The sequence below is a fragment of the Tyto alba genome, unplaced genomic scaffold (genome assembly GCF_018691265.1).
Source record: "Tyto alba isolate M040663 unplaced genomic scaffold, T.alba_DEE_v4.0 Super-Scaffold_26, whole genome shotgun sequence".
Classification (NCBI taxonomy): domain Eukaryota; kingdom Metazoa; phylum Chordata; class Aves; order Strigiformes; family Tytonidae; genus Tyto; species Tyto alba.
Window position 1 is genome coordinate 29,107 of NW_024881300.1, and position 23,219 is coordinate 52,325.

General features: G+C 42.6%; 1 pseudogene; it reads left to right on the forward strand.

Moving 5' to 3' along the window:
• Positions 1–774: 774 nt before the first annotated feature.
• On the forward strand, positions 775–22,288 carry LOC122153865 (annotated as a pseudogene).
• The last annotated feature ends 931 nt before the right edge of the window (positions 22,289–23,219 follow it).

The window sequence follows — 23,219 nt, forward strand, 5'->3', positions numbered from 1 at the left end:
AACGTTGCTGGTTCATTTCTTCCTTCTTAGTCCTCCTCTCCAGTGCTCAAGCAGCTGTAGACATGCCAGAGTTGGGAAGTACATGGGTTTCTGGCAATAAATGCTCATTGGCTTCCTTGACTGAACTTTCCAGAAATGCAGCAAGATACCCTCAGACACCCCGAGATGTCCCCTCCCTTCGCTGGCCCCGCGCTGTGGGCAGCCGAGCGCCACACAGCACAGCCCGCTGCCTCTGCCCCGGGCTGCCTTGCCCTGGGTGCTGCTGGCAGGGGGCACAGCGGCTGGTGACAGCCTGGGGGGGACAGGAGGGACAGCACAGCCCCAGGGGGTGGCAGGGGGGACACCGGGCGGTGACAGGAGGGACACCGGGCAGGGACAGGAGGGACACCGGGCACGGACAGGAGGGACACCGGGCAGGGACAGGAGGGACACCGGGCGGTGACAGGAGGGACACCGGGCAGGGACAGGAGGGACACCGGGCGGTGACAGGAGGGACACCGGGCACGGACAGGAGGGACACCGGGCAGGGACAGGAGGGACACCGGGCGGTGACAGGAGGGACACCGGGCACGGACAGGAGGGACACCGGGCAGGGACAGGCCGGGCGGTGACAGGACACAGGCCGTTTGTCATCACGCATGGGGTCACAATGCGCGGGGGTGTGCGGTGTGCCGCGGCACCGCGCAGGGACGCACTCGTGGCCGTCCGTGCCGGTGGCGTCTGGGCAGCCCCTCACAGAACGCTGAGGCAGGGGCGCCCGAGTCGCCACAGCGAGCGGTGGGGCCTGGGAGCGCTGCGTGTCAGCCCGGGAGCGGCGGCCGAGCCGGGGCCGTGGGGGCCTCTCCCCACCGTCCGCCCGCTTGCCTGGGCTGCGAGGAGGAGCCCGGCGGGCGCTGCCGCTGCAGCCCAGCTCGGTCGCTGGGGGCCGCAGGCTGGAGTCGGTGCAGAGGTGGGGGCCAGGGAATTGCCGTCTGCCTGAGGCCCCGGGGCAGGAGTGCCGCGGGCTCTGAGCGCTGTCAGCCCACTCGAGCTCGGCCCGCGCTGCTGGCCCCGGCCCCCTCGGTGCGCCCGTCCCTGTGCCGCCGCGGGCCCTGACCCGCAGGCCACAGCACTGTCACCGAGCGGGCATCGCCTGGCCCCAGCCATGGCGTGCATCCATTACAAGTTCGCCAGCAAGCTGCACTACGATGCGCTCACCTTCAGCGGCCCCCACATCTCCCTGCGCGACCTCAGGCGCCAGATCATGGCCCGCGAGAAGCTGAAGGCGGCCAACTGCCACCTGCAGATCAGCAACGCCCAGAGCAAAGAAGGTGCGTGGGGGTGGCGGGCGCGGGGCCTTGGGGACAGCCCGGCTGGCGGCCTGGCAGAAATCCGTGTTTCACAAGCCTTGAGTTTTTCTAGTAGAAGTGAATGGAATTGTCGGGAGTTTTGGGAAACTGTTTAATGTGCTGGGAGGGCTTTGCTGCAGAAGGGTCTCTGAGTGTTGTCTTCAGCTGCTCATGTACTTTCAGCTTCACAAGTGCTAGCAGGTCGAATGGCCAGCTGGCTGCCGTCACTCCTGTAACGGTCGGGTCTGTGTAAGACAGAGAGTTAGAACCAGAATGTTGGATGGTAATAAACTGTGATGGAGCCTGATTATAATCACCAGAAGAAAAAGTATTTTGAAATAGGCAGCGTGCAGACTCTGTTATAGCAGGTGAAGAACAGAAAGCAAAGTTTTTGAAGAAAAATTTATGCTTATAAATCTGTTACCCCCTAAAGTGTTGCTCGGATAGCCATAATACCAGTTTTACGAAGCCTGTTGCTTTGGTTTCATACATTATGAGAATCCAGTGAAGAAAAAGTATCAGCTTCACTAGGTTCTGTTAGATGTGGTGTTGCCCCAAGGTGAAATTAAAGAAGGAATATCTTTCATACTTCAAAGACCATCACTCTTATTTAACAGTGACAAGATCTGCCTCTGGGTAGGTCGTGTTGCACTTTGACCTTTGTAAAATGAGTACAGTACAAAATTCTAAACTTGGTATATCAGTGCCACAGGTGTTTATTGAAGCTTTTGTAAGGGTGCTTTCCAGGTGAAGATGCAAAAATCCCCCAGTGTTTTTCAGAGCAAAGCTAGAGAATACATTTCAGTGTAATATATATGTATGCCAAATATCTGTTTTATATGCATAACTGTGAATTTCAGTTTTTATGAATCAGATGTAGATGCTTAAGCTCACCTTCAGAGGGTAAAGGAAAAAGCGAGACCAGAATATTCTGCCTAAATGGGGTGTTTGGAATTCTTGCAATGTGGGCACAAATTATTAGGGTTTTACCACTTTGTCCGCACAGGAGTCCTGAGTAAATGTTGAAACGATGCTGGAAAGAGCAAAGTGAACGTTGAGTGAAGATGGCCTACTTGTTCAGATTTTTCTGAGTACTCTAACCTTTACAGTTCGGTAGCTGTTACTTTTCATAATGGAAATCTAGTAATAGAAGAAATGCTAATATAAGCTAAAAGTAAACAGGATTTTAAGTATCAGTGGAAAAAAAATGAAAGGATGGACTCTTTTTAAGATGCTGGAAATGCAAAATGGATGGTTAGGGCCCATTTTAAAAAGGGGAAGGGGATGGGGGTGTGTCCTCTTCCATGCTCACTATAGAGACATATTCTAAACAGGTAGAATTCCCTTCGAAAAGCCTATACTCGAGCATGATGCATTTAAACTTGCCTCCTTTTCAATGGATGAGAATTTCATGGCCTGTCTTTTATAATAGATGTTCTCGCGATATTGTGGAAGAACTGCAGACTCCAGAACTCAGGTTTCTTGAGTACTCTTTCCTGCCCTGTAACATTCTGACTCAAAACACTTGCTTATCAGGCAAAATACAAAAAAACAAAACAAAACAAAAAAACAAACAAAAAAAACAAACAAACAAAAAAAAAAACAAAAAAAAAAAAAAAAACAAAACCAACAACAACAACAAAAAAAAAAAAGCAAAAATCCAAAAATGGACTCTGAGCTGGTCTTAGATTAATAGTTTTAAGGAAGAATACTGCTCTTATAAGACTGTGTCTTGGGCTCAGAACTTGCTTGCGTCCAGTGCTGCAGCATGCACTTGACTGTTTTAGTAATGTCACAATGTGATGTCTTCAGAGCAGACTCATGCTAACTTTGAATGACATCATTTGGCCTCACAGCTGATGTCTGTCGGTCTGTCTGTCTGCTGGAATGCCTTCAACACTGCAAACAACTTAGCATTCTAGAGAAGACATTTAAGCAACTTTTAAACCTTGCCCTTCACTGTGCCATTTTGCATGGCAGTGCTAGTAGGGGGGGATTACTTTGGTCCCACCTCAGAGTGCAGTGAGTTCTTGGGCTGCCATGCAGCATCATTGGGTAGAGCTTTCAGAAAGGGTATGGAGTTCCCCGTTTCCCTGGTTGAATGGAGGGTAAGTCATATAGCCATTCACAAAATATGGTGTTAGGGTGGAGCTCAGGCACTGCCTGTCTGGGAGTTGGCTGCTCTGACTCTGTCACCAGCAGGTCTGGGACCTCTCCGGGGTGTGCTGTCGGCTGGGGTAATGTCCCTTAAAGGCTCTTAGGGCAGGCTCAGGTTGGCTCATTACCGCGTTGTCTCCAGCACTGCTTTTGCTTTCCCAGTGACACACTTGGCAGCAAGCGCTGCGAAGAAGACATTAAGGCTTCGAGCGGTCTGTATAATCAGATTAAGGATTGAAAGTTTTTTAAATTATTAAATATTAAAATAGTAAAGATTTCATTGACTCCTCCTTTCAAAGCAATATAGGGGCTCTTTTGGAGCACACTACTGTATAATAATAATGCAAATGAAAGTTCCATGAATTGTTTGGCCCACAGAACTAGCTGATTCAAGAAATGATGATATACCAGGTGGAGGTGAGATCATTGATAGCTATTCTGGTGGAAGCTGAAAACCCGGAAAGAGTAGTCCAATCTATTACTCAGGGTGTTTCGAGGCAGTGCTTTCAGTGCCTGCTACATAGACGATTTGTTTGTCTCAATGTGTGCAAGTGGGGTTGATTAGAAGAGAATTAAAAAATCACATGATGACAAAGCACATTTTTAAGTGCCAGGAGAAATGTGTTCTTGAGAGTTACCCCATTTTCTGGTAGAGACAGTCTGGCACGTTAGTAGTCATTTTCACCTCTTCCTCTGTACGTCCTTCCCCCAGCAGCATAATAGCTGGTTAGCAAGGCATCTAAGCCTAACACAGGCTTTTCTTTGTCGTTTCACATACAAGCTTGCCTTCTGATGACTTCTGTTCTGATGAGCTTCCGTACTTTATCTGGGTGAAAATACTTCTCTAGATGGGGCTCAGAGAGATGCTTTGGCAGTGCTGTCAGCCTCAGAATGGTGGATTTTGAGTCAGACCACCACAGCAGTGGCTCAGAGCATCCATGCTTTAGCTAAGTGTCTGTTCTTTTGCGGAGCGAGCTAGTCAGGCCTTAGAATCCAGTTTATGGAGGTGAGACTTTGCTGTGGTTTGTTTTTCTCCAAAGATCGACTGGTTTTGTCTAAGGGAGGCAAAAGTAATTTAAGCTAGAGCAGGAAAGAACCTCATGCATTCGCAGAGTCTCCTTTAGTGGCCTTTGAGACCATTTTGCTGTTGGCTTTCAAACTATTTTTTAAAATGAAAAAGATTTTGCTGCTTGTGTTTGATTATCAAGCCTGAAGATTTCTTGAAAGCCACTGTTAGTGCATTGAGATGATAAATGTGCGATGTTACATATAAAATTTTGCTTTTCTATCTGTAAAGGGATTCTCTGAAGTGCTATGAAATTACATATTCATATACATTCTTACAAATTGACTAATGTTTTTTTTTTCTGTATTGATGTTGTTTTCAGAATACACGGACGATAATGCCCTGATTCCTAAGAACTCATCGGTAATTGTTAGAAGAATCCCTGCTGGAGGAGTTAAAGCTACCAGCAAAACATGTGTTAGGTAAGTCCCCATAAAGCACTGTATTCGTTGTGAGGGGTTTCAGTATGTCAACTTCGTCTATGGATATTAGTTTACAGAGGCATTCAGATTGTATCCTTCTTGTGAAAGCTGCTGTTAATCTTTGTTGTCATGGGGTAGATTTTAATGTATCAGTCCCAAAGTATAATTAAGTTTTTAGTCCTGCCGGGACGTGGAGCTCAAAATCCAACAACAGTGACTTTCAAGATGATTCTGTTGGGCTTGTTCTTGGGGTTGAATTTTCTGAGAGCCGAGTTGTAGATCCCGTTTCCTCTATGTGTGGAGATTCCTTATTATGTGTGTTCGCTTTTATTGCTTTTATAGTAAAGGCAGATATGCACTGTAGTGTAAACCCGTAATCAGAAGATTCTCAGTGTTTGTCTATTTCTTGCACTTGGGGGAAGGGGGGTGCGGAGGGGAGGCGGATAAGGCAGGTATTCTTACACCTGAATTCCAGGGGTTTTGCATACTAGCTATAGAGGAGGGACCGAGGGTCACCATCTGGTGAACCATGCAAACAAGAAGTTTCATTCATAAGTGAGTCCTGTTAGTTTTCTAAAGACAATGTCCATTTTGGGCAAGAGAAAAAGAACAATATCCTGAAGTGTATTGCCTTTTGTGTGAGTACGATAAAGAAATGGTTAATCCTTTCCAAACTTGAAACTCAGCAGTTTAGCACATTACCAAATACTACTAGTTATCTTTCTAAGTCTGTTTTTACCCCAAGCTGATATCTCTGCTTCAGGCTTTAATCCCTTATTCCTAAAATGTACAGACTTTTAATAAATACCGGGTGTATTGGTTAAAATTACAGCTAATCAAATGCAGTCCCAACCACAGGATGATTGCTGTCATTTAGGCATTCATACAGGCCAGTTCTGTACCAGCTGCATTAGCACTCTTTGAATGCTCATGTTTACCAGCCTTCTCAAAGAGATGCCAATCCACCCCAGTTGGTAGATATTACTCGCTTGTGGGTTTGCCATGCCTTTCTCATGTTGGTTCTCAAGAAATAAAGTATACTGATGAGCTACAGTGTGTCTCCAACAAGCAGCACAACGGCATCCTGGTACCCGTGAAGCATTTGCCAGCATAACCCCCTGAATTTACGAGGCTCTGCATGTAACTTTGGGCATATTACCGCAGTAGTTGTTGCGGTGCTTTCAGGTACTACCCAGTAATTCTGGACGCCACAGCACTGTGCTTATAAACATGACCTTGTTTTGGGGGTTAGTTTAAATACGCTTGCTTAGTGCTGTCTGGTCAATGCATCCTCCGTTTCTGGTTGGATGGCACCTTCTCCTGGTGGTGTAATGCTGCCCTAAAATGAGGGGATAGATGCTGTTAGCATCAAAGATCAAATCGCTACCGGTATGTGGGGATAAAGAAAGAACGGGCCTGCTGTTCTTCCACTGAAAATTAACCAGGCCAATTAGCTTTCTGTTCCTTCAGCTGGAAACATTGCAGAAACAACTGGTAGAGTGGTGAATGTTTGGGAATGATGAATGTGTGCTGGGATGGTGGAGGGGATGGTGGATTCAAAAATGCATTACTCACCTTGTAGTGTGTTCTTCAAGGTAAACGGCTGAAGAAACCCTTGTGTGGTAATTTGAAGTATTTCCTTGTCCTTCCTCATCTTCAGGAGGTACCTGGCTGTGCTTGCAAGGCTGGTGGTGCTCCAGCAGTGCCAGGAAGCATGAGCCTTTCTATTTGTACCTAAATTCCAAAGCAGCCTTTGAATTGCCTCTGCTCATGGGACACTTTGGAGGATGAGTGGATTGTTTGCTAACTCTCTCAGTGGTTACGTGTCTGATTAATGATGAGTAGCGTGCAGATACAGATCGATGAGCATGTGGAATCTTGTCAAGTTTTCAAATGTTATGAAGATTAGCTAAAGTTCTGTAGCATTTAGTCAATATAGCATATGTAGCCCATTTAGTATTTTGGCCCTTTTATGGCTATGTGTGGTAGATAACTGCACACAGTGCTTGGGCTTCCACAAAGAAACAGTGTTCTAAAGACCGTGCTGCTGACATTTTTGTTATTTCATTGTCAGATGACTGATTTTTTTCACTTAAGTGACCTTGCACTTTGAAGTGTCTGGACTATCAATCGCTGTTCTTTCTTAGAAACTAAAGTACTGTATCTGGTACCTATTTATAAGAGTAGGGATACACAGATTGGCTAGAGTTACCTTCCTATTTTGATGGTTGATTATCGAATAACACAAAACTGTGATACAGACTTCATCTTTTTGATACTTATGTAGCAGAGACAAAATAGCTGAGGACTTGCTCTTGCACCGTTGTGTCCTGTCTCTGTAAGTCTGAGGGTAATTGGTGACAAAGTAAAAGTGGGATACTGAGGATTTCTTTTTCATTGCACTGAATGTACCAAGAGAGAACAGTTTACATATACGAATAAATTTCCACATTCACCAGACTATCAGAACAGAGTGTTTTGATGTTCAGGTTTTTAAATGTGTTTCCACTGATTTATGCTGGGTACAAGTGCCTTATTTGAAGTTCTGATCACCTTTATTTCTTCTTCTAGGAGTCGAACTGAGCCAGTGAGTGGAACATCAAGAGCAGTATGTAAAAACACAATCTCTGACTTTTTTCTACACGCTGCACTTAATTCTAAACAATGTAGCTTTGTATTAATTTTCCAAACATAAACTTAACATATTTTCCAGTAAAACTTAGTAGATGTTGTAAAGACAATGTATTTGATTCAGCACAGTAAAAACCGAGTAATGCCACCATTGGCACAGTTCTAATGTGAATATTGGTATTTGCGGCTAGTTACACAATGCATTTCATAAGGAATGCACTAGAATATTTCCTTTATGACAATGTGTTGTACAGATAATGGATGATTGGTTTTAGGTCACGTAGGTTCAAGGTTTGCACAATTGAACATGGCGTCATGTTCTACATCTGTCTTCCGTGTTGCCGTGTGCATTTTGTTTCTTGCAATTAAAATTGTTTGGAGTGGGTTTTTTCGCCATTTTCACATTGCATCACTTAGATTTTGTTTTTAAATACTTTCTTTGCCTAATGATTTTGGAAAATGTTATCAAAACCCACTGAGAAACCATTGTTGTTAAACTCGGTACTGTTTCTTTGTTTTGACTCGGGGGTGCAAGCATATACTAAAACCAACATATCCCATACGTTTTGAGGACAGTTCTGTGCAGCTAAATGATTCCCTTTTGTGTCCTGAAATACTTGGGTATTTGTTCCCAGAACTGTATAGCTGAAGCAGTACTGTTTGGGCCCCTCGGAGTGCATAAATGGCTCTCATAGACTGCCGCGAATGTAAATATCCTTGCTACCCAAAGTGGTATTCTAAAGTTCTGCACTTGGCCTTTCCGCTTGATCAGATGAAGCAGTTTAGTTTAATAGTTTGTCTGCAAATGAAAATATCTAAACCCCAGTGTACAAATTTTTGCACAGGGTTAGAGCCTGGCACTTTTGCGGGTAGAATCCCTGTCCTTTTTCTTAACTTCTGCCTGCAGTACATTCTTGGATCTGGGTGACTTCAGGGTTGGACGCTGCTTTAATTTCCTGAAGGTTAAACTTTTCTTTAGTATATCACCACTTTGCATTTACATTTGGAAAAGGGGCAGCATTTTTGTTCAGGTTTGAAAATACTGTCACTGTGTTACTAAACCAGAAGTAAGTAACACAAGGAAATACTTGACTGGTAATGGTCTAGATCTTGATTGGCCCCTTGGGTTAAATCCTGTGTGTAACAACGCATTTCAAAATAGTCTTTGCAGTATAAAAACTACTGCGGGATGTTTTTTATTTTTCATCTTTAAGTATAACTGCTTTTTCATCACTAGAATGGCGGGAGGCATTACATTAACCCTGGAACACTGGATCTGATCACTTGAAAAGCTATTAGGATAACTTCATGTAGAAATTCATGAACTCTGGGTCTGTGTTCTGTGAAGAATACAGCCTTTGATTCTTGTGGAATGGCATACAATCAAAATTGAAAACTTTTTGTACGTAGGCCTAGAACACTACTTCGAAATCTGACATCTGTAATTCTCTCAACGACTGGTTCAGATTCCTTTTAGGACATGAATGCCTCCCATTCTGAATTTGAGTCACTTTAACTGGCCTAGTGACCCTTGTAGTCATGTAATGCATTTACGTGAACCATGTTTATAGTATCTGATCTACTTTAGATGGGTTTTTATTTCTTGAAAACAGTTATTTTTCTCTTTGTTTACCTAGTATGTGGATAAACACAAATCAGGTGTTCCTAGGTAAAGTTAACCTTCTTTTAGCCTCCTGTGTTCCCTGGCATGCCTTTATTACATTGCTGCATAACACCTTACCGAAACCAACACAGATGTCTCCAAAAAAAATTTCAGAAAGAGGAAAAATCCTGGAGTGGGAGGGAAGACTTAGTGTTAGTTAGAGCCCATTAAAGTAAAGGAAAGACAAAACCAAAACATGCCCTTCTTGTTTGCTCTGACTGCACCTGATTCGGGCTGTGGGGAGCCGTAGGGAGGGTGGAAGCCTTGCATCTCTCTGTACAAGCCCTCTCTCTCTCTCACCGGGAAAGCACCCAGCCTCAGGTGTTCTAGTGCTAGAGACACTATTAGCTCTGTTCTTACAGCGAACTCAGGTCTTGGTCTGAAGTGTGGGGGGTTTGTCTTTGTTTTTGTTTAAATACGCATCTGTCTGTATGTATTTCAAAGCAGAACCGGGATCTTAGTGTGGCAGGAATAAATCACTGGGAAGTTTGCCATTACTGATGAATGGTAAAGCAGCAAAGGTAAAATGAGTTAAGATTTTTTAAAAAGGATGCACAAAAGCTTACACTTTGAATATTTCTTCATTGTCTTGCTCTTATGTTTGCTGTCGTTCTACACTTCCAAGTCTGTGCTGCTGTCCTCCTGTTGCCACAGTCAAAGCAAGAAAGTGGATCCTTTTTGGTTTAGCATTCCTATTGCAGTAACTGCGAGGATCTCTAGTTGGTATTTGTCCTTAGAGGCTGCAGAAATGCAGAGAGTTGTGCCCATTGTTTTATCGCTGTCGATCACAGCCTGCAGTCTAAGATAATACAAGTAACCAGTTTTCTCAGTTTTTATAGGCTACTCTGTCATGGTAAACACCTTTGTTTCACTAATTTGAGCAGATTGGTTTTTTTCTAGATTAAGTAGTGGGTTACATTTATGGCTGATGGTTCCGATTGGTGTTTTTCTCTGGCTTTGGTGGGGTATGGTGAGTTTGGCATTTTTAAGCTTGTTGACAGGAGGGGCAGAGTTCATGTTTCAGGGCTCATATGCCCGTGCTTTATTTTGACACACAACTATACTTTGTTCGTGAAAGCATAACCATGTACATTTATAAATTATGAGACATTAACTCATTAACTTACAAACTACACTGAAAAGAAGTCTCCTGCTTCCCTCTCAAATAAAGATAACTTTTTTAAAAATTCCCTGTTAGCTGAAAACTGACAGCTTCCCCCTTCAACTTTTAAGCACTTGTGAGCATCTGACAAGGGTCCCTCTCTGAGATATTCTGGAGCAATAAGTGGATCTCAAGGACGTTCGGTTGTTTTAGTTCCTTCTCATTAGCCACACGGGCACTCTTAAGCTGTCATAGGTTTGGACTCTGTTTTGAACAGATACAATTACTCTAGGTTGGAAATGGCTTTTTCAGTGACACTCGGAGGATATAGTGCAGACTTTCAGGATACAGTAGAGGTTAACTATTGCTATATTTTGATTGTAGAACCTGAATATGTGTTTATTTTTTTTTTAACAGATTGATGACTCTTCTGCATCAATTTCTCTGGCCCAGCTTATTAAGGTATATATTCTTATCAAGTACTCAATAAAAAAAAAAAAAAAAGGTTTTTCATCATATTTTTAAATCTTATACTGTGATCTATAGCTGGATAACTGTTGTAATGTGAACAAAACTTATTTTTTAATAATGTACGGTATTTATTTTAACTTTAAATGTGTGTATATTTTGTTACTATCTTGTAAGGATTAGTGCCCAATTTGGGAAGATAGAAGGGGAGTAACTTCACAGACTCAACGTAATGTTGCAGTATAACCTTCAGAACAAAAAGAAGAAGTACTTCAGAAGCTGTTTTGCTGTTTCTCAGATTTTTCATAATTTTGTATTGGAAACTTACACAGTTTTCATAGAAGATTTTAATTTGCTGTAAGTTGTGAACAGCCGAAAGAGAAGCGTTCCTGTACCATGCACAACTGCATGGCTATTTTCTAATTTCTAGCCACTGCATAGATACATTTGTGGAACGCTGCACAGTTTCATGTAGACAGTGGACAACACAATCTGATTTGTTTGAATGCAGGCTGTGGAAATTGTGTAAATGCACCTAATTGTTTGTAGGAACATACCACATGTACGTGTGGCATATTAGCAGATGTGACTTTCCGAAGCTGTTGTAACGCCATGTTTTGCTATGGAACTGCTTGCATTATTTGCTCAGTGCTGTGTAACTTTGTCTGGGAAAGCACTAGTGATTGCACTGTGTGAAAAGGAGGAGTGCTAGCCAGGGAAATTACTAGTTTTTAAAGCGATAAGGATTAGAGAAGGTAAGGCCTGATCCAGAGGAGCTAGTTCTTTCTTCTGCAAATAAAGTCCGGAGTTCATTTCCAAGAAAGAGAAACCTCCTCACCCTCCCAGTGCAGAATTAAATTGTGTATATTTGGGATAAAAACAAAACAAAACAAAACCAAACCAAACAAACAAAAAACCCCACTAAACCTAATTACTTTGGAAGGTAGCCACCAAAGGAAATTAGTCTCCATTAGTGCTGTCCCTAAACATGCCCTTGGTTCTGTAAACTCATGTGAAGTTTTACTCTAAAATGTGAAACGCTGTCAAAGTGGTGTATGCATTGAATCTTTCGAGAAAATGTGTATCAGAAAAATGCAGGAACGTGGCATAAAGCAGCTCAAAACTGTTACTTATTCTAACCTCTTCAGTGCAGACTGGTTTAGCATGGAGGCAACGTGTTGCGAAAAGTTTTCTGCATTATTATTACTATGTATGAAATGCTTTATTTGAATTTTGGTCTATTCCTAGTAATGCTTAGTCATTTTGGGACGTGTTTTGCAAACAAACTAGTAGAGTATCTGTAAAGTTTTCTGTAAATGTTAATGAAATTCATTTCATGGATGTCAACCTGGATTATGTTACGGTTGAGAAAAAACTGTGTCTATGAAACGGCCATTTAATAAACTGTTGAAACTAGTTGGTTACTTTTGCGAATGAATGCATGTAAAAACAAAACCACAAGTGGTTGATCTGAGTGCTAGGTGCTTGAAGGTCTAAATCATTTACAGTCACTCCCTTAGGCCCTGCTTGTGTCTGCACTAGTGTGTAATAAAAACATTTGGACAAATACTACTGAAAAATCTCATCTGTCTTCAATAACGTGAAGATCTCATTCTGTGTAAAGTTTCTGTGACAATTTGCATGTTAAAAAGACACAGTCAACTGGAGAAAAACTGCAGGTTGTGCTGACTGTAGTTAAATCCCTTCATATGAAGAAGTTAGTAGGCAGGGGACGTGCCGTTTGGGCTGCCTGCAGCACATGACGGTCAAATTTCTACCAAAAAGAACCTTTTCTATTGCTGAGGCATTATAAAAGGCTTGATTCCTTTTAAGGCTTCTGTGTCTGAAGCCAAATTTCAGCGAGCAACATCTTCCCCAACTCTTAAGTTGTGTGTCCTTTTAATGCTGGAAAATGTAAATAATGATACTTGCATAGAACTCTCTCAATTAAATGTACAGTGAAGACCTTCCCCTTCAAATAGTCTGGAGCATAAAAATAAGTTTTAAAATATTGGATAATAATTTTTTTTCTACACATAAGTTCAGTCCACTTGGAAGAAAATTGGACTGGTTACGCAAGTCTTTATGTAAGGCACAAACAGAGCCTAAGGTTTTGAGTGCCCAAGAATGCTCTTTTCAAGTAGGTTAAGAGGCACATAAACACCCCGTCATGGCGTAAGGACTCCCCAGAACACCTTCAGGAGAACTATATTTTATATAAGCAGCTGTTTTCATGCAACCTCAGCTAGGGTGGTGCTGCTCTTACAGGATTAGCTGAGTGGTGTTGTCTTCAGGTGTGCGGGCTTAGATGTGTTTCTGATGTGTGTGTCAAATAACTGCCTGTTAAACAGACAGCCAATCTGGCTGAAGCCAACGCTTCCGAAGAAGACAAGATAAAAGCTATGATGATACAGTCTTGCCGACAGTATGACCCAATCAAGTAAGTGTTGACAATGTCAAATCTGTTCTCTAAAGGCTATGGAAAAATTGTAGAGATGTTTGCTTGAACAAGAGTGACACATGCATGTCTTTTTCTTTTTTCCCCTCAAAATCATAGCTACATGAAGAAATCCTTGGGTCTACCTCCACCATCATATACTTGTTTTCGTTGCGGAAATCCTGGCCACTATATAAAGAACTGCCCAACAAATGGGGTAAGATTGTGGGGGACTTCTGGTGTTACTTTGTTTTTAATTGTTGTGCCTCGGCAGTTATGTGACAAATACATGAATATTCATCTTGAGAATTGTTCCTCTTGGGGTGAAATACAGAGGTTATATGGCAATGGTGCAAAGCCCTTCAAAATCCAAGGGAAAGATGGAATTTTCAACATAAACTTTTCTTTTTTTCTAGGTCATAGACATTACATATGCCCAGAGATCTTTCTCTGTGAATTTGAATGCATATCTTTATATATTTCAATCTTGCTGGAATTTTTTTTGTTAAAAAGTTCAAAACACTGCTCAAGCCTGTGGAGCATCCTGGCTATATTCATCAAGCAACCCTTAGGCTGAGTTAAAGGGGAGGATTAGAGGCTTTTGCTGCTCAAAATAAGCAATGAAATGTCATTGTAAGTGTGGGTCTTAAGATGAGATATGTCCATATTTCTTTTCTTATCAGGACAAAAAATTTGAGTCTGTTCCCAGAATTAAAAAGAGCACAGGAATTCCGAGGAGTTTCATGGTGGAGGTGAAAGATCCCAATACTAAGGGTGCTATGCTGACCAAGACAGGAAAATATGCAATACCAGCTATTAATGCGTAAGTATGGAATTAATGGGACTGACCAAAAAGTGAACGAGAGAAGCCGTGCTGTAAATGCCTGAGTGACAGTGCAACCAAGTTGGCCAGCATCTGTAAGTACGAGGAAGGAAGCACTGTCATTGTATCTTAACCTTCAAATCTGTGATACTTTCTAATATTAAAACAGGGCGCTCCTGCTGGTCACGACCCTGGAAGTTGGCTAAGCCGATATTTCTACAAAACATTTCAGTACTGTTTACAGTGGAGCCCTTCCCTTTGAAAGCTGCTTTTGCTTCTGGTTTATGTTTTGAAAGCTTTTGGCAAAATTTAACAAATAGCTGTTGGACTGAAATGTCCTTCCCCTCTGGCTTTTACCAAAGCCCACGTGTGAAACAGACTGACAATTTCCTGTTGCTATAAATGAAGAAAATACTACTGTGTGCTGACAAGAGTGGCTGTTTTAAAATGCACTTGGCAGCACTTCTGATTTTCTGTCATGGATCTCCTTTCATAGAAGCTGTGACATGGACTTCCATTTATAAAACATAATTACACAGTGACTAACTTTACCCCGAGCTTGCAATTTACATTCACCCTCTGGCAAAGGAGAGGTGGGATTCATGTCACCTGATTTCTAGCTGTCAAAAATGATTTTTCCAGTCTGAGCTAATTTCTTAGATGATCCAACAAATGGGAAAGTTCTGCAGAAGGAAGGTTGTTCCCCCCCTCCCTCTTCCAGTGTTGTGACTCTAGAAAAGTAGGTTAAACTAAACGCCTGTGGTTGTGAAGGCTAATGTGGAGTGAGAATTCCATCGATCATCCTCCTTTCATAAAAACCAAAGCTTGGAAAAGTTTTCCTTTATCCATCTTTAACTTTTTTCTTTTTCCTTCCCCACTCACCCTCCAGGGAAGCTTATGCTAGAGGAAAGAAGGAGAAGCCTCCCTTCTTACCAGAGGAGCCATCCTCTTCCTCCTCAGGTGGTGATCCTCTTCCAGAGGAGATGTTATGTCTCATTTGTAGAGATATCATGACTGACGCCGCTGTTATTCCCTGCTGTGGAAACAGTTATTGTGATGAATGTAAGTGTTCCTCCCATGTTTGTTAGCTCAAAGCACCACATCTGATCTTCTGAAAGCAGAAACAGGAGATAACAAAATTAACTTTGCTAACAGCTCTATTTAATACTTAACTATACCCTGATTGGGGAAAAACCCTGCTCATAGAAATGAAGAAAAAAAAAAGCAGAAAGCTTTTTTTTTTTTTTTATGCATCTAGTTCAACCCTCTTTACTTGCAGAAGGACAAGTATGAGAGGAGTGCTTAATTGTGCAGGTGATTACAGTATTGGATATCAAATGCATTTAGCCTGTCCACAGCCTTTTCTCTCCTGCAAAACTCTATGGCCAACTCGGGTGACTTCCTGTGATCTGCAACAAATGGCTAGTTAGGCATGTGATCCACATTCTGCTCCATGGGAGAGTCGGTTAAAACCTTCAGGACTTGAACATACTAATGACTGAGATGCGTTTTACTCATTAACCTTGAGGTTGGTGACTTCGCACTGTACTAGATAGTGGAAAAAAGACTAGTTGGAACATCAAGACACGGCCTACTCTACATCTTCAAATATTACAAGACTGAACTGTCAAAACTGTATAGTGATTTGCTGCGTACTATCAAGTTTTTACATGATTGAACATTTATAGATTCAGGCTCTCGATTCAAGACCATATTCACCATCAGTCATTTAAGTGTTTTTATAATCGATTAGAACCAACAAAATTTCCTTAATTTGCCTACGAACTATTCTGATGATTCTAATTATTCACAGGTATTAGAACAGCATTACTGGAATCTGAGGAACACACATGCCCAACATGTCACCAGACAGATGTTTCTCCTGATTCTTTAATTGCCAACAAGTGCCTACGCCAGGTAACAGGAAGATTTTTACATCAACTGTTTGTAAGAAAAGTCTGTCTGTAAAAAGGTGAAAGGGAGGAAAATATTAATTTACATCTCCTTAAGCAAGGCTGAATCGAATAAAGCTAAATATATTTCTCAAATACCTCATCTGTTGTTACAGAAGCATGCAACTCTTTAGAGACAACCTGGCAAATTCAGGTCACGTGTTTGTTTAACATGATTGCCTCAGTTTGGTGTTAACACTGAAGTACTTTAAATACAGATACTCTGAGTTACCAGTCGTTAAAATCAGTGTTTAATGTGATGTGTTCATACAGCACAGAACGCTTTGGGCTGGAAGGGACCTTAAAGGTCATCCAGCCCCAACCCCTTCCCCCAGCCCAGGGTGCTCCCAGCCCCATCCAACCTGGCCTTGAACCCTTCCAGGGAGGGGGCAGCCACAGCTCCTCTGGGCACCCTGGGCCAGCGCCTCCCCCCCCGCACAGGGAAGAGTTTCTGCCTTATGTCTAATCTGACTATATCTGTATGTTGGCTTATTTTAGGATTGATAGTATTTATGGGAACACAGGAGTCATTTTACTCTGTGGAGGCTTTTGTCTGTATATCTCCTGGAGGTTCCTACTACCTTCTTGTAAATGTTTTTCTGCCTTCAGGCTGTGAACAACTTCAAAAATGGAACAGGCTACACAAAAAGGCTCCGTAAGCAGATTCAGCAGCAACAGCAGCAGCAGCCGCCACCACCTCCACCGCCACTCAGGGCTCCAACACCTCCTGCTGCTCTGGTGACGGCCTCTGAACTTGCTAAATCTTCCTCTGACAATCAGCACTTTGTTGGAAGAGAACATAAGTTTTCTTTCAACATATGCAATAATACTTGTATTTTGCTGGAGCTTATTTTCCAACTGTTTGCATTTATTCACCAGGGCTATCAGGTTCCTGTTCTCAAGCAGCCAACATTACCAAGTCTTCTGGGCCCCCAAGGACAATCAATACCCACAGCTGGTAAGTAACTGCAACTTTAGAATTTCTTCTAAAAAATTGTCTTCAGGTAAAGTGAATGGGATTTTTTTCTTTTTCCTCTTCCCACGCCAAAAGTTCATCCAATGAGAGCTGGTGGAATTCGCTCAGCAGCTGCCAGTCCAGGCTGGGAACTGTAAGTATTCTACAGAAATTAAACATATTATACATACTGTAACCTGCTAAACGATGCAGTAACACGTAAGTTATAAAACAGCTACATTATCATGAAATAAGGATGCACAGATAGTTGTGGAGAATACAAATGGCAATTAATTTTTAAATGGCTTCATTTGGCCTAACAAAGGGGTCCTGTGCTTGCATTAAGGTTATTTAAAATAAAACTCCAGTGTGTAACTCAAAGAAGACTCTGAAAAATTAACTCTTTTTGAGGAAACCATAATTACATATCAAAATTAAATAAAATTAAAAGACCGGATGGAAAGCCAGCCTTTTGATTGCTGGCTGAATAGGACTGAAGTAATTGATTTCCCAATAGAAATCAGCCTCCAATAGATTTTTTTAGCAATCTATTTAATATTGACAGAGCAAATTATTGGAGGAGGCAATGCTGTTATTTTATGACAATTTTGACTGTCTTCAGTTTAGTCATCTCAAATAGCCAAACTGTTTCCTCTCACCTAGAGAGAGAGGATTCTGTTTTATCCATTATTGCAATGTCAAGTTATTCCTTCCTTTTGGTATGTATTTGTTGTAGAGAGATTGTAAGGGTGCACTGTATTTATAAAATCGTAAAGATCAGTCAGAACAAAAACCAGGATCCATCGCACAGATTGTCTAAGACCTCAAACTCAGTAAGAAAGAAAATAAAAAGTCAGGGACAAGAACAGGCCAAATACATCATCACGAGGCAACAACGCAGGAAACGTGTGGAAGAGGTTAGAAGTCTGAGAGCAGATGAGTTAATCCCTGTGCAGTACGGTGAAGATCAGAAGTGTGAAGTATTAAGTGTATCAAGGAGTGGCAGAGGAGCAGTGGGCACTTGGCTCGTGGGAGATGGGAGTCTCTTTTAAGCACAGGCAGACTCCATCCACAGTTGCAAAGCTGAGTATACAGAGAGAAGACTGAGGGAGCTGCGGGGGGTGAGGGTGTGGAAGGAAGTATGAGGATTGAGAAGTAAGCGTTGTCTCAAATGAAGGTAAATCAGGGAGGGAAAGTGCTCAAGGTGAGAACAAGAAGTGCTTGCCACCGTGCTCCTGCTTCGTTCCTTCACTCTTTCAAATCAGAGCAGAGTGTAACAAACAGTGATACGTGTTTTGGGGTTTCTTTAAAAGTCCAGACTGAGGACGCCACACAGGGAACATGTCCAAAGGACTCAGACCCCAACAGTACCAGCACCAACACCGGTCTTTGTGCCTGTGCCTACACCTCCCTTGCACCCTCCACCACCCCACTGCACCTCCTCTCCCACCGCGGGTACCACCACCACCACCATTTCCTCCTCAGTACACACCTGGTCAGCCCCCACCTGCTGAGTGCACTGTCCCCCCTCCAGGATATCCCCCAGCTCCTGTAAACATGTCATCAGCTTGGGTGACAACAGCAGCACCAGCGGCTCGTTCAAATCCCACCCCAACGACACGAGCACCTCCTTTACAGAAGCACAGAATCACTGAGATTGGAAAAGGCCTTTAAGATCATCAAGTCCAACCGTTAGCCCAACACTGCCAAGCCCACCACTAAACCACATCCCCAAGCACCACATCTACACGTCTCTTAAATATCTCCAGGGATGGTGACTCCACCACTCCCCTGGTCAGCCTGTTCTAATGCTCAACAACCCTTTCATTGAAGAATTTTTTCTTAATATCAATCCAAATCTCCCCTGGAGCAACTTGAGGCCATTTCCTCTTGTCCTATCCCTTGTTAGCTGGGAAAAGACACTGACACTCATCTCGCTGCAACCTCCTTTCAGGTAGTTGTAGAGGGTGATGAGGTCTCCCCTCGGCCTCCTTTCCTCCAGGCTAAACAACCCCCAGTTTCCTCAGCCACTCCTCACAAGACTTGTTCTCTAGAGCCTTCACATCTTCATTGCCCTTCTCTGGACACGCTCCAGCACCTCGATGTCTTTCTGGCAGTGAGGGGCCCAAAGCTGAACCCAGTATAGGAGGTGCAGCCTCACCAGGGCCGAGTGCAGGGGGACGGTCACTGCCCTGGTCCTGCTGGGATTCCTGACACCAGCCAGGCTGCTCTCGGCCTCCCTTCCCTAGGGAGGAGTTTTCCAGAGAACAACAGAGACTTAAAGTGGAGTATGCATTTGGCTCAATGAAGTTGTGCTGGTTTTCGTGTTTATATTTTGATAGCGTATCGCACTGCAGTTACACTGCATCTGACATGAGCAAAAATGGCATCGTGTTCCTTCCAATATACTTTCTCGTTGCAGATGGCAAATGTGCAAAACTAAAACAAGACAAATGTAATTCTGAAACTTTCCCTAAGCTTTGTAGGAATTCTAAACTGCTTTTGCTTACATAGGATGTCCACCTTTTGCATTTGCATGCAGTATGCATTTTCTCATATTGGCCATGTTTTGTTTCTTGGTGTCTTTTGGTAAAAAAGGTCAAATTAGAATTGGAATAAAGGTGAAACTTCTTTTAACAGGGAAAAGAAAAAGTCCAAACTCTATGAATTTACAAATCATTCTGCAAAGGAACTGATGGAATATAGAAAGATTCAAAAGGAGCATAGGCGTTCATTTTCCAGGTAACTGCCTTCCCTGTCTGCAATGGAGCAGCAGATTGGCTAGAAGAATCAGGAGGAGATCCACTCCACCTCTCTCTCGTTAGGTGGACTGGGTGATTCAAGGGATTAGCAGTGATAGGAGTTCCATACGTAGGTTAGTAGCTCCAATATGGTAGAGATTACAGTTGACCGACAGCGATAATTTGGCAGCAGTTCTTCCAGAGCAGGTGTGTCTTTCGGTAAAGCTTCTCTGCAGTGACGTCCTTCACCTCCTGACAGCCGTGAGGAGGCCAGAAGCTGAATAGGTGCAGCTGCTGGATTTTGTGTGTCTCCCTGCTCTGATTGTAACCATTACCACAAAGCACTTCGGAGGAGATATGGGAGAGAAATTGTCTTCATTTCCACTTCTGTTTACCTCATATGCATACATGGAGGGATTTTAACCTGGACTGCCAGCTGGTGGCTTTCACTAGTAATTTGTTGACATTTTAAATTTTTTCTTAGGAACTGAAAGGTCAGAGCTGTTTGTAGAGAAATCTTAAATTGGTAAAGGACTTTGAGAGGAGGCATGATGCTCATGAACATATGTGGAATAATGTAAAAAGGCTCTTTAAAAAATAACAAAACTTGTGAAGAAGAAACTCAGGGTAGCTGATGTTTTTTATCCCTAGAATTGACTTGGGCAGGAGTCTGAATAGCTCTCTCTTAGTACTGCTGCCAGTATATTTCCTTGAGTAATGGCCTCATGGCATATTACTAGATTCTGAGTTTAACAGCTTTTAGATATGCCTTTTCTTGAAATGCGGGCACTATCCTTGGTTAGAGCTAGAGCTACGTGCAAAAATTTGCTAGGGCATCTGTCTAGAAGTCCTGTATGTAAGATTGCAGCACAAGTACTTTGCATCCTGTACAAGGTCCCAAATAAATAAGTAGGGAAGTTAAACAGACTAAGCTGGCACTGTAAAATGGAGCTTTACTGTCTTCAGGTTAAATCGTGTTTTCTTGATATTTGATACTGCGCTGTAGCCATTAAAACTTGCTCTTTCTGCATCTTACTGCAACAAAAATGATTTGCACCGCAGGTGGTTGCGGAGTAGTGAAAATGTACACATAGCAGTAGAAGCCAGTAAACACCCCCTTAAATCAGTCAATAGCTCTGGTAGTTCACGTGACAGAAGTAAGTGGAAATAGATGTACCCTTCCTGTATATTTTCACACTAACAAAGCAGCAGTTCTGTCTTGTAAGTGGAAACCTTTGCGTGTTGCCAAATTCTTCCGTGTGCAGTAGCATTTTCAGCATCTGAAAGAAGCTTTGACATGAGCCTATGGAGAGGGAAAAAGCCAAACCAAATTTGGGAGGGGAAAAAATTGGGGAGAGTTACTCTTTTGAGTTAATTTCATTTATTTTTACTGTGTTGTGTCTTTCTTAAGGTCCAAGTTTCCCTGCAGTGCTTCATCTTACAGTAGAAGTTTGTATAGCTACTCCGAGGCAAGATCGGGTTCTTCCCGCACTCGCTCCTACTCTCGATCATTTCGTCGTTCCCGTTCTCGTTCCTACTCGCGATCGCCACCCTACCCAGGAAGAGGCAAAGGGAGGAGGCACAACCATCGTTCTAGGTCAAGGCCACGTGGTTATGATCAAGGTTCAAGGTCAAGATCACCCACATCCAGAAGGTCCCATTCACGGTCAAGGTCTCCAGTATTTAAAGGCCAGCCTCCCCCTAAACTTAGAAGGAGAGAGGGAGCATTTTAACAGATATACAGAGCTCCACCATATGATATGAAAGCTTCTTATGGCAGATCTGTTGGCTTTAGCAATCCATTTGACAAAGGACTGATGCAGAGAATGGGAAATGAACTATAGCGAAAAATTTTACAAGGGCTGTGCTGTTGGCGCTCAACCTTGACCTCCAGTAAACAGAGAGGACTTTTCTCCAGCTAGGTTTGGTCCACCTGGGATGAGATGGGAGGCCTCACCAAATGCTCGGGAATGTAGGGAGAATTATTCTGGTGGACAGAGCTACCAAAGTCATAATAGAGCTGGAAATTACGCTGAAAAACCTTCTGGAAGAGAGAGCGATGGCATCAAAGACCCTACAAAATCCAAAGAGAAGGTGGTGGAAAAGCCACTGGAAGATGACGAAGGAAAGAAACATAAAAATTACCAGAAGAGAGGACAGTGGGAGGAGAATTAAGGGTTTCCCAGTCCTGAGTGGTATGGGAGGTGGGAGACAACCAAGGGAACCAGTTACAGCAGCAGATGTTAAAACGAACTCTCTGTTCCCAAGCAGATATGATGCCACCCCTGTGAGAGATAAGTTATAGAAGCAGATGCTGTTGCTTTCAGACCAACCTCTGAAAAGGAGAAAAAAGAGAAGAATAAGCCAAAAGAGAAGAATAAGCCAAACCCAAAAATTGAAGCGACAGAGGAGAAAGTAGAAGTGGCCGTTCCTCCCAAGAAAGACAACATAGTAACTCCAGCTCCAGTTCCCAAAAGCAGGTGGACACCGATCATGAAAAATCTCCTTGACAGGAACCTCCTGTGAAAAAAGTGGAGGAGTAGACAACTTTAATTCCTTTATGTTCTTAATTCATCTTCATATGATCTCTTGTCAGGCATTTTTGAACTTGTGCATGCTCTTTATTTTGAAGAGAAGCACACAGCATCATTTCTCTTTTCTTGGTATTTAGCTACAGCTGCCAACCTTTCCAGAGCAGAGTTATGCTGTAAAACTTTTTTTTTTTTTTGTGAGGAGAGCAAGAGCAATCTCAGGAAAAGATCTGCCCTGTAACAGTCACTTTAAGAAGAAATGGTAATATCTGCAAACGTGACTTTCAAGTAACTCAGCTGGGCTAATAGATGTTCACATAAGCTTACTGCCCTCAGACCAAAATCTTAATTGGAACGGATAATTAAATGGGCAGCTTGCTCTCTAGATTTCTTATTTGTGAATTCATAAGCACTGATTATGTATTCATGTAGTGGTTTGGGTAGTCCAACGTGTTTGTTAATTCTGACTTGGGGAATTGCTCTAATTAGATAGCACTTGGTCAGTGCTGTTTTGGTTCTAGTTTGATTTGAGTTTATAATGGCTTTAATCTTCCTAATACAAGTCTTGGTGTTTTTGTTGTTACGTTTAATACAAATATGAAGACATGACTTCAAACAATAAACAACATGTGATAGAAAGAAACCTGATTCGGTATGTCTTTAATTAGATGTGTTGTATATTACAAGCCATGACAGGTCACTGGAAGATGACTTGATTGGTCAGTCCAGTGGACAGCTCCCTTTTATGTTTGTTTTCTTTCTCGTATTGGATGCATCAAAAAGCTCAAGAAATTAAGGAAAATGGCTTGAAAGGTAAAAATAAAAAGAGGCGATTGTTAGTAAAGACATAAAACTAAGAAAATCGGCATCTTTGCTGAAGAAAGAGCAGAAGGTGGCTGACAAACTCAGGATACAGCAAGTATATTCCTTCTCCATGTTTTCA